The sequence below is a fragment of the Pezoporus wallicus genome, unplaced genomic scaffold, assembly GCF_028554395.1.
Source record: "Pezoporus wallicus isolate ANWC-B61680 ecotype Strahan unplaced genomic scaffold, APGP_CSIRO_Pwel_v1 contig_2439, whole genome shotgun sequence".
Taxonomy (NCBI): domain Eukaryota; kingdom Metazoa; phylum Chordata; class Aves; order Psittaciformes; family Psittacidae; genus Pezoporus; species Pezoporus wallicus.
In genome coordinates this window covers 328,279-344,135 of record NW_026638501.1, presented here as the reverse complement: position 1 = coordinate 344,135, position 15,857 = coordinate 328,279, and positions in this window count along the sequence as shown.

The following is a 15,857-nucleotide window of genomic DNA, read 5'->3' as shown; positions in this document are numbered from 1 at the left end:
TCACGGTGGCAGAACCCTGCCTTTTTAGCCCAGCCTAAAGAGGTTCAATATTAATCAAAAAAAGGGAGATCAAACCAAAACAAAACCCAGTTCATACCCTATAACAATGCTGGCACACAGATGTCTCTGAGTGGAGCAAGACCTTGTGTTTGCACCTACACTCAGCTGTGATAATCACACAGAATAGGCCGCTGGGACACAAAGATCCAGGAAATGTTAAAAAAAAAAACAACAGAAAAAGGCAAAAAGCACAAAGAAATATGTCTGCACATTAAATACGCTTTACCACATCTACTGCCAAGGATGCCTGTCCAAAGCTCCAGCAAGCTGCATACTGTTTGTGTTGTCAACAAGCAGCAGCTTTTGCACCTATGCACTTTTGTTTACTAAATATATGAAAACAATGGAGCTCAATTAAAAGTAGATTAGCCACACATGTACCAAAGGAATGTGTACTTAACTGACTATGGTGAATCTGGCTTGAATTCAATCCCCTGGAGAGGCTGCTCTGGCATGTCTGCAGAGGCCTTATTGGTATCCCATCTAGGCACAGCAGTGGTTATGGCTCCTCTAGAATATATTAAATGGATTGTATAATAACCATTGGGCAGATGTTGCAGAAGTTTGCTGCAAACACGCAGATGGGGCAGCAGATTATCCTAGGAAGGGAACCATGAATTGATGGGTTCATTTCCATTATTGCTTGGCAACGCGCCACATGCGTCACCAGACAGGCTGGAAAACCCCTTTCAAGGAACCAAAAAGAAAGCTTACACAGAGAGATGATTTATAAAGGAATACTGTCAACTGTGCAAGCCTACGGAGAGAATGTCCGAGGGAGTTTCTACTCCTGACTTTATTAATGAGAACAAAAGAGAAGGCAAGCAAGTAAAACAGCAGGCTACAGAGGAATATCTGCAAAATTATGGAATTAAACACATCTCCTGCCAAAGACTTCATGTCTTCAGTAACTACGAGCTCTTCTAAGCAATAATCTGAATTAGAGCTGTGTCCAACCCTGACCCTTTGATCTAACCAACTCCTTCAGTCAGAATATTCTAAATTAAAGATTTTCAAATAAATTCAAGCTTTATGCTGACATAGGTCAAAATCTTCCTATAGTTACAAATGGAAGCCCAATTTAGCATTAGCAACTACTGGTCTCAGCCAAAAGCCACTTTGGTGATTTATTTTTTTTCTAGGTTTTCTTGTGAAGGGCGCACAGAAGAGTTATATCCCACTTTCTTAAAAAAAAAAAAAATCAAATAATATGGAAGAAAATTCAGGTTATTTTAGAATAATTCACTAATGATAGTTTTAGAATAATATTCACCAAACCCACAACTTTTATTACTTGGAAATATATGATTAGGACAGTAATTTAAGTGACATTGATATAAAAATTACAGAAACTGTATGAGTTAGATCATAATTCCACAAAAGCTATTGCCTTTTTAATTTTTTTTAAAGAAAGATTTTTTGAGGAGCTGACTTCACATGTGAAAAAGTTTTGCCTGACATAAGAATGGCTTCGTTGCTTTGGTTGATGAATCTGGCTTCCTAAATGATCATGAGGCCGCAGATTTGTGTGGCACTGCAGAATTATTTCTGGTATGTGACAGCTGGTTTGCTGGGGAACCCATCCCATTTTGTGACAATAATGTTACAACACTTATCTGCAATGCTATATTTGAAGCACTCTACAGAGAATTGACTAACCGGTTTAGCAACCCTACCACAATGGTTTTCATTTGTCCACCCAACTAAAGCAGATGAGTCATGGAGAGGCTAGGGGATACTCCCCAGAAGAACAATTCAGTGCTAGTTAGATATATAATCAGAAACTACGGGTATCCTTTTCTAATGACTACAATGAATTCTCTTTTCTTTTTGATGTAACTTAACTAAACTCCAATATTTTAACTAAACTCCAATGAACTGTAACAATAATAAAATATTTATCCTAATAGAAACTAATACAATTCTACCGTCACTTTGCTAAAACTCCTGTAGGCTCTGTAGAGAAACAAATAAAAGTTTTTGGAATCCCACCCCCAAAACAAAACACTCCAGTACAAACCCACCTTTCAAATAAATGCTTTATTTATATCATCAATGTAGAAATACTTTCATTCTCTACAATTCTATCACTTTGGTTAGAATTTCAATAACACAAGCAAGAAAATGACATACACTAAATCCAGGCTCCATTTAAGTAAATGGAAATTTACAGGCTACAAAGGAGCCAGGATTTTACCGTACTAGGCTTTGGAATGACATCTCTAGGCATGTATTAAATTTGCATACAGATTGTTGGGTCCATATCCTGTACCTTCTGTAGTACTTTCTTATAAGCACTCATTTTCCTTGGCTTTTGGCACAAAGAGTAGATACAGTATTTTGAGGTGGGGTGTGTGTGGGAAATACAGCACATTTGTTTAGTAAGCTATACAGAAATGTTCCCTTTTTCAGATTAGAAATAGTTCCATTAATTTAATAAGACTGGCCATGTATGGATAGAGATGGTGAAATTGGAACCCTTAAGAAATGAAGTGTTTCTTTGTGCATTATTGTTTTTAGAGAAGCAATGCATGTATCTTGTGTATTATCTATTGTGTCCTCAGTTATTGAAGGGATTAATCAAGCTCTAGTGGAATCTAAAGGTAAAGATGTGGACTTTAAATCAGATATGGACTTTGGTGAAATAGTTGAAAATGTCAACAAACAACTTCCACTTATTTCTCTTAAGTATTTCTGTAGCAATAATGGTTTGCTTTCAACTCTGTTTATTTCATTACATAGATATTCTCTACAAAATTCAAGATTTCATACTATGTATTTGCACACAGCTTCTTTCTATCAACATATCAAAAATAATATTAAAATATTAGTAATTTTCATACAGTGGGAACTAAAATGAATGAACTCAATGCCCTTTTACAAGTCTGCTTTGCCCTCTTTCTCTGCCCATCAAGGGTTGCATATTACTTCAGTGTTCAACTGAAAAAAAGTACAACTATGAATAAATTTACACTCACATGGATTCCCTCTACATTACTCAGAATAAAGACCTAAGGCAACTCTATCACCTTTAAACCTAAAGCTAATTAGGTCTTTGCTACCTCTAGTATCTTCTGCAGCATAAACGTATCTTCTGCAGCATAAATGTATCTTCAGGCACAGAGAGATGAAAGGTTAAAATAAAAACCCCACTTACTTCAAGTAAACCCAGTGGGATTATGACCAGTTCAGAAAAGCATTAAATACACTGAAGTTCTTAGATAGCTGGTTTTCAAATGGATAAGAAACAGACACCGAAAACTTGCCTTAAGTACAATAGCTCTGGTCGAATTACATTGCTTTATAAATTTGGTCGAATTTAATCAATGAGTATAATTTTAAGGTGTATATGTTAGCAGAGTTACAGCTACTTGTCAAATAAATTGTTGGATGAATTCTTGGTGTATTTATTGTAAAACATTATTGAGAAACATTTATAAAACTTTACTGATAGTTTTTAGGTCTAAAACTTACAGCTGAATGAGAAAAGCCCCCAACCTTTTAACCAAGTAAGAAAATGACACCTACTTATATCTACTAAAAGAACTAGTGACAGATTTATGGAACAGGTCTTTATCTGTCTTATGTCTGTTTGGTGGAGAAAATGACAACTTGTACAAAAGGACCTTTCATGTATACCTACACAAGCACACACAGAAGTGGATCACGTACGTCTATTTAATACACAGACACACATATAGTACTTCAGAATAACACTAATCTGATCAGCAGGATTAATAGGAAATAATTCTGAAGACAAAAGACCATATTTTAATATGCCAAACATACCGATGTTTGGCATATTAAAACATACCGATGTTTGGCAGACTAATATATTCAGTTTAGTTTATAATTCTAGAAATTATCATATTATGCATTACCCAATATCCTGTTATATAAACAGAATCCTTTTTACAGACTCTGGAGGTAAAGTATATTCCAAAGAGTTTTCAAATTAAAAAAAATCAATTATTTCAAACATATTGTAGAAAAAAAAAAAATCTATCCTAGATCCATTTCAGTGGTTTATTCAGGCACTGAAGAGAAACACCCATTGGACAGTAGAATAACACTCTTTTCAGTATCCAAGGAACACCCCATTTACACTCCTGCCAGCATATGAAATTACATCTTTCATTTTCATACTGAATGACAGCGAAACGGCCACTCTGCAGGGCTGATTTTTGGGAGATACACCCTCCCCAAGATTTTCCTCTCCTTCAAGTTAACATTTTCTCAGTGCTGCTTCTCTCACTTCATTAATTTTTTTTTTAATCACATACATGTTTTAAAAATTTATTTGACTTCAGCTCTTTGGGTTCTACCTGCTGAAAGAAAGACATTCTAGTGGTTGCAATGCAGTTTCAGTCTAATTTAGATATACTAAATTATAGATATGAAATATTTAGATATATCAACGCACTCTTGCCGTACATCTACTCTGCCATTGACCTAGCAGGATTCATTTGTTAGACACTTGCTTCAATCCCAATGATTTTTTTTTTCAACTTAATTGTATGTGGGAAGTGGTCATATGAGACCATTACGTTGCTCTAAGATAAAATCTGGTGTAAGTGGTAAAATGCTAACAGGTCTTTGAAAGCATGTGATAGATATAAAAATGTTGCCTTTTTCTTCTTAGCACAGTGAACGATGCCTGAAGATGGAGCTGTTTACAAACTTGTAGGACAAAAGTGAACACATTTGTTTGCAACACAAACTTCACTTTAACAGGCACTGTAGTTACTTTTATTATGCATAAATCTGCCAGTTTCCTAAACTCTGTAACAAATTTATGAAACAAGGATATATGTATTATATATGTATTTTTCCACAAGTATTTCTAAAATGTTTCATTCCAGAAGTGAATAAATGAATTAACATTAAATGACTGTTAACTGACAAGAGGCTTGTATTCTTACTAATGTAATATTTATGCATGTTTTCATGCATAGTGTTCAAAGTCTCCAATCTGAGTTCTTTATTTTTTCATATTTTATGCCTATGTGTGGCCATACTGATTAGACTTTGTCATCATGTCATATTCATAGCTGACCTCTTTCATGCCACAAAAGCTGTTATGCACAGCTACAGATGTCAATCTTTTCTTGCCTTCTGCAAATCCAAGGTTATCCCCATGAGGGAGAATTTTCAAAGCCAGTTTAGTGTAGCCAGAAAGCAGTATGCTTGTATAGGATTTCTTTTTGTCAGCATGGCCATTGGTGCAACACCTATACTCTTTTTTTTTTTTCTGGACTTTCTTAATCCTTTGATGTGCAAAAATGATTCACATGCTGAAGTTAAGCAGTACATAAAAACTGGAATTTTAGGTAATCATAAAAGCTGTCCAGGTACATATGTAAACATGTTATGTACATATTCAACATATATAGAGTTTCTACTGCATTTTTTACAGTATCTGCAAGAGCACACATACTTTCTTAGAAACTTGAAAAAGGGTTTTTACCTGGGTCCCTGTCTTTGCTTCACTGACAGCCATTATTATAACCTTAGCTTTTCATGTGGCTCTCACCTTCCTTCCGACAAAACATGCAATGTAAGCACTGCCTGAAGGTGCTCAATCCATTATTTACTTTAAATGGATTATCTCCCTGGATTATCTACCTATCTGATGTACAATTACTATTTTTTGTTGTGCTCTTAGACAAAATTTTGGCTTTGTAATAAATTGTGCTATTCTCACACAAGCACACACACACACTCACAGGCTGCCTTTTTCTTTCAGTTGCACCAGCTTAATTAAGAAATTTTAATGAAGCTCCAGTGTTGCCACCAAAAAAATTAATCTTACCCACCTATCTGAATATAAGCAAGCTGTCAGCTAATTTTTTATCTAACTTTTTAAAGAGCACTGCATAAATAATTCAAAATACCATCTCCACCTTGTCTAATTACAAGACTTAAATCCTGAAGCTTCATCAAGTCTCAAAACAAAAACAAAAGCAGAAACAATACTCAGGGTGTACTTTACTCTTTAGGGTAACTAGCATCAAACATACCTGAAAATACTTTTTATTTTGGAGCATGGCTTTGTACACAGGCCCAAGAAAGCCCAGCAGTCATTACTGACATTTGGAATAGCTGGTGAATATAAAAGGTTAATTGGATTGTCAGAATGCCCAAAGAAAACTCTGAATTCAGATCCAAGCGAGACCACATAGACCAAGTTTATTAACAGTTTCACATTGTACCCTTGCCCTTTCTGGGCCAATGTACTTCATATAAAAAAATCTGGCAGCAGTTTCCTGCTCTCATTTAATTTGTCAGTACCAAGATATATAACAACAACAGAGACATTGTAGTACAGCAACAGGAATGACTGCTGGATAAAACACAACTAACTGCCTATGGTCTATGGAGAGGAGACAGACAATACAGAAATCAGAGAACTGGTACCACCTGCTACAGCAGCACTGAGCAGCAGCCTCCTTCATTTCCATGGTGTCTCAGTTTTGTGCATTGAGCTAAAGTAGTCATGCAGCTCACACTGTGGGAATCCATTCTCTCAGACAATGAAGCTACAGAACACAGCAGGAAGATCTATGTCTAAAAGGAAATGTTTCACTTCACCTTCTTCCCTGTCATGCCCAGTGTTCTCAGGAAGTTTACAAGCCTTAACTTTACCTTTGGGTGGAGGCAATGAGATCATTTCTCTGCATGTTTTAATATGTCTTGCAGATTTTTGCTCTTGTCTTCTCACCACTGGGATAGTTTGCTCTGATTCATTCAGTTAATGAGTGAATCAGTGGTTAGATCTATTGAAGAGAGGACATCTGCAATCTACTCAGACTCTTTCTTTATGGCATGTTCTTTATACCTTTTTTGTACTTTTTTTTCTTTTTTAATATATTTTCTTACTTCAAAATACTCCTGAAAAATCTCATTTGCTCATTTGTTTTCTGTTATTCTACAAAACCTCTTCAGTCACTGGTATCTCGAGGTTTGATTAACTATTGTATTTGGGAGATAACAGGTGGCGAGAGAGAAAAGGGAAGATGAAGAAATGACTATTCATTGCACATCAGAAATATGAGTATTTGAAAGTATCTCCATAGATTTCCTTGGCCATATGTTCAACACAACTGTAAGATTTTCTGGTAACTATAAAGAGAAAAAAAATGCTATTGTACTTAGAATCTCTGATCAATTGTTTATCTTCACTGCATGTCATTTCTCTTCTCTGCCATTGTGAACATTTGACAGATAAGCATTAAGATAAACAATTTGTGCAACGCTATCAGCTTGAGATGGCTTGCTTGGTTGTAAATGATTGCAAGTTGAACTCTATGTTCTGAGCCAAAGGTAAGCCTTCCAATAGGGTCAAGGTCAGTGGCATTACCATAGGAAAAGATTGTTGTTCATTGAATGAACCACAAAAGAAAATGGTGTGGTGCCATCCAACACCACTGATAAACTTGCATTCAGACTCATGACATATAATAGCTGCTGACAACTTTTCTACTTTGCTTCTTCCTTGTTTTTAAAGTAAGCAATAGGTAGTTTCAGCAGATTCATGATATGCATTAGAATGCACTAAAACCAAAATAAAACTTGAAAACTTCATCAGGAGGCTTTGCAATTGATGCCTTATTGTACAGACTTCCTCCTCTTATTTTGCAATCCACACATAGAGGCCTCTAACAAAAATATCTTTGGAAAAATACTTTGGGACCATGAAATTTTCTTCCCCAATGGAGTACACAGTTTCCACAGTGTACTTTCACTGTTCTAATACTCAGAATTCCCAGGCATAGTATCAGTACTCGACTGCTTCCTATGCCTTTCCAGAGTTCTTTTTCCATTCATAGATTTCAACCAGCCACTCCTGTACTTTCAGGTAGACTCAAACTCCGTTATCTTCTTAATGGGCTCTTACCTTTAACTTCCCTGCATTGATTATTGGACTAGCTCCTGGAACCAGCTAAGGGAATTGAATATAGCATTGAATATTGCATTGAATATTGATGCAATAGCCTCTCTTCTCCTCCAGCTCTCACCTATATCCATTGAAGCTGTCTAGTGCAGTAGTTCACATATCCACCACAGAATTACTGACAGTCTTATCACAAAGCCATTGTAGACACCATAGAGTCTTCAAGTTTGGGATTTTTTTTTGTTTGGTTGGTTTTTTTGGTTTTTTTTTTCTTCCATCAAACTTGCATTCAGACAGCAGAGGCAAAGGTGATGAGGCAGTTCTTTTCAGCATGGCTAAGTCTTCATCAAACATTTTGCTGACAGTCATATCTGACAAGCTATGTGATTCCTTTTTCTGCATTCCCAGCCAACACTAATGTCATTAGCAAAACAATCTGCAAAGACATGCTCAGGAAAAGAGAGCAGCAAGGCTTTGTGCTACCTGGGTTCAGGCATCTTGCCCTCACTTTCTGCAGTCTTCATCATCTTATGCAAGGCTAAGTCAGCATGCCAATCTGATGTCCTCTTTGGTCTCAGCTGTCAGCCAGCTGCAACTTTGGAGAGCTGCCTTACCGCTTATTATTATTATTGTGCTGGTACTGCTCTTTAAATCTATAATTTATCTGCATTGGGAAATAAAATATTTTATTGAGATATACCTACATGCCTTGTGTATGAAAGGCATATGGCCATTTCTCTCCACACTATAATAATTTGTTACTTCACAGGACTTTGTGTTGTTTCATATAGACTAAATTGTTATGCTGCTTGTAAAAAGTTGGCTGTTACAAACCACTGTCTATTTCATTTAAGACCTTATGAATATAGGATTACTACATTCATTGTTTCTTTCTGTTCCCCTAGTGATAATACAAATACATACTGTGAAAAGATGGGTTTCACATCAGCACGGGTGACTCCAACCCTGGAAAAATGCCAGCTAACTTGCATACTTGGGGTAGAAGGTTTGCTTTGAAAAAGGTGTTTAAGATGAGTGATTAAACTCAGAATTAGCTTTCAAGAAGACATTGCACCCATTTGACTGATTTCTTAGCAATCATAACTCCTCTTAGCATAAAAGAGGAAGTTGTTATATTTTTACCTCCTTTGTTTTATACAGATACATCCAAGAAACTTCAAGATAATTTTCTCCAATTTATAATTACCAGCTCCTCACACACTATTCATTTACCTGCATTGTAATTATTCAATATCAGAGAGCCTTTAATTGTTTTTTTTTTCACCCTATTTTATTCCTAATATTAACAATAAGGGGTAGGATTCAAATTAGTGGAACAGTACAAGAACTTTTCAATGACATCTCTTTACACAAGTCCATGCAGAAATACACATTTTAAAACTATATTAAGTTGCAAAATAAAACAATCAATCAAAATTATTTCTTCCCTGTGAGGGTGGTGAGACACCGGCATAGGTTACTGAAAGAAGCCGTGGCTGCCTCATCCCTGGCAGTGTTCAAGGCCAGGTTGGAAGGGGCTTTGAGCAACCTGGTCTAGTGGAAGGTAACCCTGCCCATGGCAAGTGGGGTTGTAACTGGATGATCTTTAAGGTCCCTTCCAAGCTAAACCATTCTGTGATTCTCTTATGTGATTCTCTTATGTGATTCTCTTATGTGATTACTTATAGTATTTATTCACTTTTATAAAAACTATGATTCTGTCCTTACATGCACGTTTGCACACATATTTTCAACAGCCATACTTTGCTCACAGCAGGTTTGGAAAGACACAACGTATACCTGTTTTTACTCTTGTATGATGTGAGCATCCCATGATCCACTGAACATCAGCCAAAAATCATAATGAATGTTCTGAATGTATATTCACACTCACAGTGCAACTGGGAAGGATGTCTATTTATACAACCTGCTCATGTGAAAGCTTAGAAGCACTTTGTAAGGACAGCAATTTTAAGATGTTTTCTGCATATTCTTGATCTTGTATTTGCCGAATTTAAATTCTGAAAAAAGAGTACAACACATATGCTCTGAATCTCAGCTAAATCCATGTGCAATATTCACACTGCCAAATGTAGGTTCAAATGTTATTGATGTAAATACTTATTTCTGCTTTTTTTACATGATAGGAAATATAAGAAAGAAGAGTCTGTCCCAACCTGGGATTGGACAGACATTTCCTAGCCAACATTACAGTGACACACTGAAAGGATGAAGATGCAGTCAAAAATACAGCTGGTACAAATAGGAAGTGACTTTATATTTGTGAAACATGGTTGCAACTGAGCAACAATTTTGATACAGATACAGGGAGTTGTCTTGATGCCATTTTCAATGCTCTCACTGAGATATATGCATTGGACAAAATTTTCTGCAAAATGTAGCAACATAAAAAATTGAGAATTGTTATTTTTTTTTTAAGTAACAGCCTTTCTTTGCTTTAGTAACAGTAGAAGGTTTTTCCCTATGTATTTACCAGTATGCTTTCATACATGAAGCCTCAGAAGCAGTAGATTACATAAACAGAAAAGGAAGAGTGACTCCCTGCCAACAGCGTTGCAGAGCAAAAAGGCCCTTTACCTTTAATAGTCATTTTTAGATTTATCACTGTAAAAGCTAGGGAAGAACACAATAAAGTGGCAGAACATTGACAATAAATTAATGTAATGAGTATAACTTTTCCATTAAGGTTTTCCTCTACCTTTCATTAGATCTAGCTCATATTTTCAAGTTTGATTTCTGTAACAGTGGGTAGCTTTTCCTCTACTTCCTATGGCTGGCGTAGCACCTATTCAAGAATGAAGCAAAAATTGATACTAATTATAGGCAGTCACAGAGGGCAAAGCTTAAGTTTAGCAAGAATATCACTCCTAAATATCTGATCTCCAGATATTTATTTTTCAGCAAACAGGACTTCTGTAATCAAGCCACACCTTTTGGAATAACCACAGACTTGTCACAGCAAACTGGGAGGGGGAAGATCTAATGTTATTCTGACCCTTGAGGATAAGGTAGTTAGGAAATCAGAACACAATGTGAACATTACTGTATTAATTTCCATAGGTAAAAAAGTTACAGTGAAAAGTCTGCCATTCTGAATAGCGACTATTGACTGCTTCCAGAAAGCATGTACAGATGTCGAAAGCGACTTTTCTACGGTTGAGATAGAAAAGATTCCAACAGGAATAGCCTGGAGGCAAAGAAGAAACTATTGAGGTGCAACCACCATAAAACATGTTAAAAATGCTATAAAAATATTCCGGGCTGCATGGAAAGAGAGCAATAACTAAACATTTTAATTTGCTGAATAGTAAAGAGATTAAAACTTTTATCCCAATGAAAAAAGGACAACTCTATAATATGAAAGCATTGCTACTTTTCATAAGAGAATTTTGGGGGCTGGGCTGGTCGCCTTTGAGAAGGCTTCTTTGGCTAAAGAGTGGCAAGCTAAAGGATGGTAAGTGAAAATCACATTCCTTAGTAAGAACTGGCTGTGTTTCTGCTAAATCCTTGAATCATGGCCCAGTTTAACACTCCATCCCTGTGTTCTGCTAGCATAGCCCTCATACCTTATTAGTGATAATTAACTATGTCTCTCCCACAGTATCCTTTCTACAGATGGCCAACTGTGAAATAAAACATTTACTGCAGAGACAATGCTTCTCTATGAAAAGAATTAATTTCAAGGACTGACATGGTTAATTCAAATCAGGTATGTTAAAAAAATCAAACAAACTGAAAAATAACACCTTTGTGAATGAACAAAAATAGCAAGAATTTTTGTTACATTACCATGACTAAACCTTAAATATTTAAAAAATAAAAAATACAGGGGATGTTTCACTTCCAAATCCTGTTTTGTTCAGGTTCTTCTCCCGTTCCTACTTACATGGGTTTTGACCCTCTTTGACCTTAAAGGAACTCTAGAATATTTCCTACAGTACCAAGAATCAAGCCACAATTTGCTTACTGTTATTTCTGCCCCTCACATCCAGGCAAATATGTTTTTGATCCATGAAAAAATTTGGTCTTTGATCCAAGACCTTTCATTGCAGAAGATGTGGATATTCTAAACTCTATGGCTATTTTCTGTCATCTGAGCCATCTGCTTATGGCAGAAGAGAGAAGATGAGAATGAAACCCCAGTATTAGAGATGAAGGAGATTAAAATGCAAATAAATGACAGTACGTTTTAACACTGCCATGGTAGTTTGTATTTGACAAAAAGGCAGCATGGCAGGTTTTCCCCTGTTACTGTGGCAGGTCACCATTTCTAATCTCAGGGTCATGTCCAAGTTCTCTCTTTCGTAATTGCTTGGGTTGACATCTATTTTGACCTTTTTTCATTCTGGCCTCCCTGAATGAGGGAAGTCACAGAACCATAAAGAGGCAGAGGTTCCATAAAATGTCATAGTGATTAGGAAATGGGACTACTACCCCTATGGCCTTTGGTAAAAATGTATATATAATGTGCCATGATATTTTAACCCTTGAAAGTTGCTGAAGTACACATATTTGCCCTCTTTTGGTACCATTTGAGAGAGCTACTTTTACAATGCCTGCAGTCTTGTTCATCTGTACTTTGTGTTCTCTCTCTCTCTCTCACTAATATCATATACCATTATTAAATAGCATTATTATGATCCAGAGAATAATTTTATATTATAGAAAACTTCAAATATAGCAAAACCAATGTGAATTAAATGTTTAAGGCATAATTAATCACCTCAAATGATAAATTGAGAGTATTATCTGGTCAGCAATCCCTCCTACTAGTATGGTCTTTCTCAGACCAAGGATAGAACTTCTTGGGAGGTGTAAATACTGAAGTCTGTGAGATCTGAAAGCATATCAAACACTGACACAACATAAACAGATGTACTTCTCTTATAAACAAGGCACCCTTGGTGCTTAGCAGCCAGGTAGAGACCCAGATCTGGTAATATCCTTAACTGCTTATATAGCAAAACACATCTTTCTCTGCTGGTAGCAACGTAGTAGGTTATACCTTGTTTCTTGGTGTATATGTAAAATTACCTTACTTTTGTCATTTAATCTTATTAGTAAACAAATAAATAGCCAATAGTTTTTAATGTTTTTGACTAGTTCTTAGATTCAGTTGGTGGAAAACTTTACTCTCCATACAGCAAACCATAACTACACAATACCAGTGTAGTTAGCACACTGCACATATCATTACGCAAAACCCATTGCATACGGAAATTCATTAGCTTTTAGCAAGGCTGTATGTGGAAGCCAAGTGTTTTTTTTTTTCTTATTCAAAGGTACTTATGGCATATATTAGTACAATGATTGGTAGATTAGGCATGTAGTGTTGCTTAATGTCCTAGCTCTAATTTCCACTCAGGAGAATTTGGAAAGGATCACATAAAGGAGCACTGGAAATACCCGATTTTAAAGAATACGACCTGAAAACATCAGCAAAACTGGGGAGGTAGATCTTGAAAAATTAGTTGGTTTGCCTTGAAACTGTAGCATAGAAATATAACTTCATAGTTCCATATAATTGCAGTTAATTCGTATGATATTCTCTAAGGTAAAATAGAAGTCATAATGGCAATAAAACATTTTAAAAGGTGAGATAGTAAGTATCTAAGCTGTATTTCACTGAAAAATCTTGCCTTCCCAAGAGGTCAGTCTTAAATCTCCAAATTGTTTCAATGATAATGGAATAATTCTAATGTTACAATGATTTTCACAGTATAGTTACATTTTATCACATATATCTATTTTCTTTTGTTCAAGTCATGCAATTAAACACCATTAGGTACTTTTTTTTTTTTTTCTGTTTGATTAAACCATCCTTAATATTGAAAATAAGATGAATTGCTTTTCATGATTAAAATGTCAGAGCCTGGTAAGCTCTGGGAAGAGATCTCCTGATAATACATTTCCCCTCCATGAGGTCATAAAAAACAACGTAAGGACATTAGTGGTGTTTCCATGCAAACACACCAGTACTGTAAGATTACAAGGCATACCCACTATTTTTGTAGACTCTATAATACTTTTAACAGTGCAGCTGTATCCTGAAAATTACTTGCAAATAGTCCTTGCTTGCAGAAATAGTTGTGCTGGATTCTCTGTAACAAAGACACTGTCCTTACTCAAGCAACAAACCTCCCCGATCCATGCAGGTGGTATTTTGTTAGGGTTAGACCATGGACCTTGAAAAAAAAAAGGGAATAACATACGTTTGAAAGATGAGTAAATTTCAGTATAAAGAATTCCAATCTAACTGAACTTTGCAGGACAGACATAAGCACAGCTGGTTTTACACTCCATATCTCTGGTTAATGTTTAAAACAAATGAATGCTGAAAATAAGAAAAAATAATTTGGAGAGCTTCTTAGTGCCCTGTCAATGCGAGCTCTATTCTTGCTTGCTTTCTTCTCTTCCCAACCCACATATTAAGAAAGGAATTTCAGGTCTGTCTGGCATGTCATTCAGTGACAGGTTTTATAACATTTGGTGAGGGCAAAAAACAGATGCCAAAGAGGCTGGTTTAAGCCATTTTTTATTCTTGATAAGCATCCTTTGATTGGAAGTAACAATCCCTAAAGAAGACTAACAGGAAAAATTCCTGATTAGCCTTCATTGCAAGGTTAGCCTTGGTGATTAGCGCTAGATGCTGGGCAGCTGGTTCACCAGTGTGGCTGTATAAAGCTGTATGTATGTACTGCTATTCACTGGGACTCAGAGCAACCCTGGTGGGGAGCTATAGCATCTGTGGGGTAGACTCCAGCTTTATTTCAGCAGTATAGTGAGAGTCTATATTATTTATTTTCAGAGGACTGTGGGAGAACCTGTTCGCTTCTGTGGAGCACAAAAGGAACTGTGGGAAAGTGGTGGAGGCCTTTCATCAAACAAAAGGATTAGCCTGTTTCTCTGTGGTGAAGCAGGTGGCTGCCAGCTGAAGTATGTGCAGCATTTTTACTCTTAATTTTTATTGCATCGAGACAGCTAGCTAACTCAAGTGGGAACACTAGGACATTTATGTGAATTACGAGCTTGCATCTCAACTCTCCACATAAGGCTGATGAACATCCAGGAGAATGAACATTCATATCAACTCTACTGTTCTGGAAGTACTTGTACTCTAGGGGATCATACTGATACACTTCATTGCAAACAAGTAATCTTGGATGAAAAAGTCAGGTGAAAGAAAAATGATATTTCAGCAAGCAACTAAGAGAAAGAAGCATTTCTTAACCAAGAAGGTGGAAGAAAACAAAGCCTAACACTGCAATCATAACTAAATGACAAGTAATTTCTGTAGAGATCTGTCCATAAGCAATAGGACATTGTGCTTTCATTGGCACAGGCCCCCCCAACTCTAAACCCTATAAATGTCACAGGGAGAAGATAATTGACCTCATCAGGATCTATATCTTCATGCATTCTCACTCTGCAGGACTTCAAAAGCCCACTGTGCCAACTCACTCATCAGGAAGTGTTTATACAAATTTTATATGCCAAGGAAGTTGAGGCTCTTTTTTCCTAAAACCTTCCATAGCTGCGGAAAATCTGTACAACTTTGCTTCATTCCGTCTGTAGCCATACAATATGGTTTGTATACCATATTTACTTACCCTGTGTATTCCAGGGGCCATAAAATAGATGATACTCACTTCACAGCAAAGTCATATTAGCCTTAGTGTCACTGTTCAGTGAACAGCTCTAGGCGTTATTTACTGAATGTTATTCTTGATCTGCTTGTATTCTGAATGATTCATTTCCTTATAGTCTTACCTATCCAGTATCCATCTGTATCACAAATTTTGACCTGTCATTGCAAAGGGAGGTGAATGGAGAGTAACGATATGCATTCACATGCTTATCCAGTTATCCAGGTTGAGAGGCA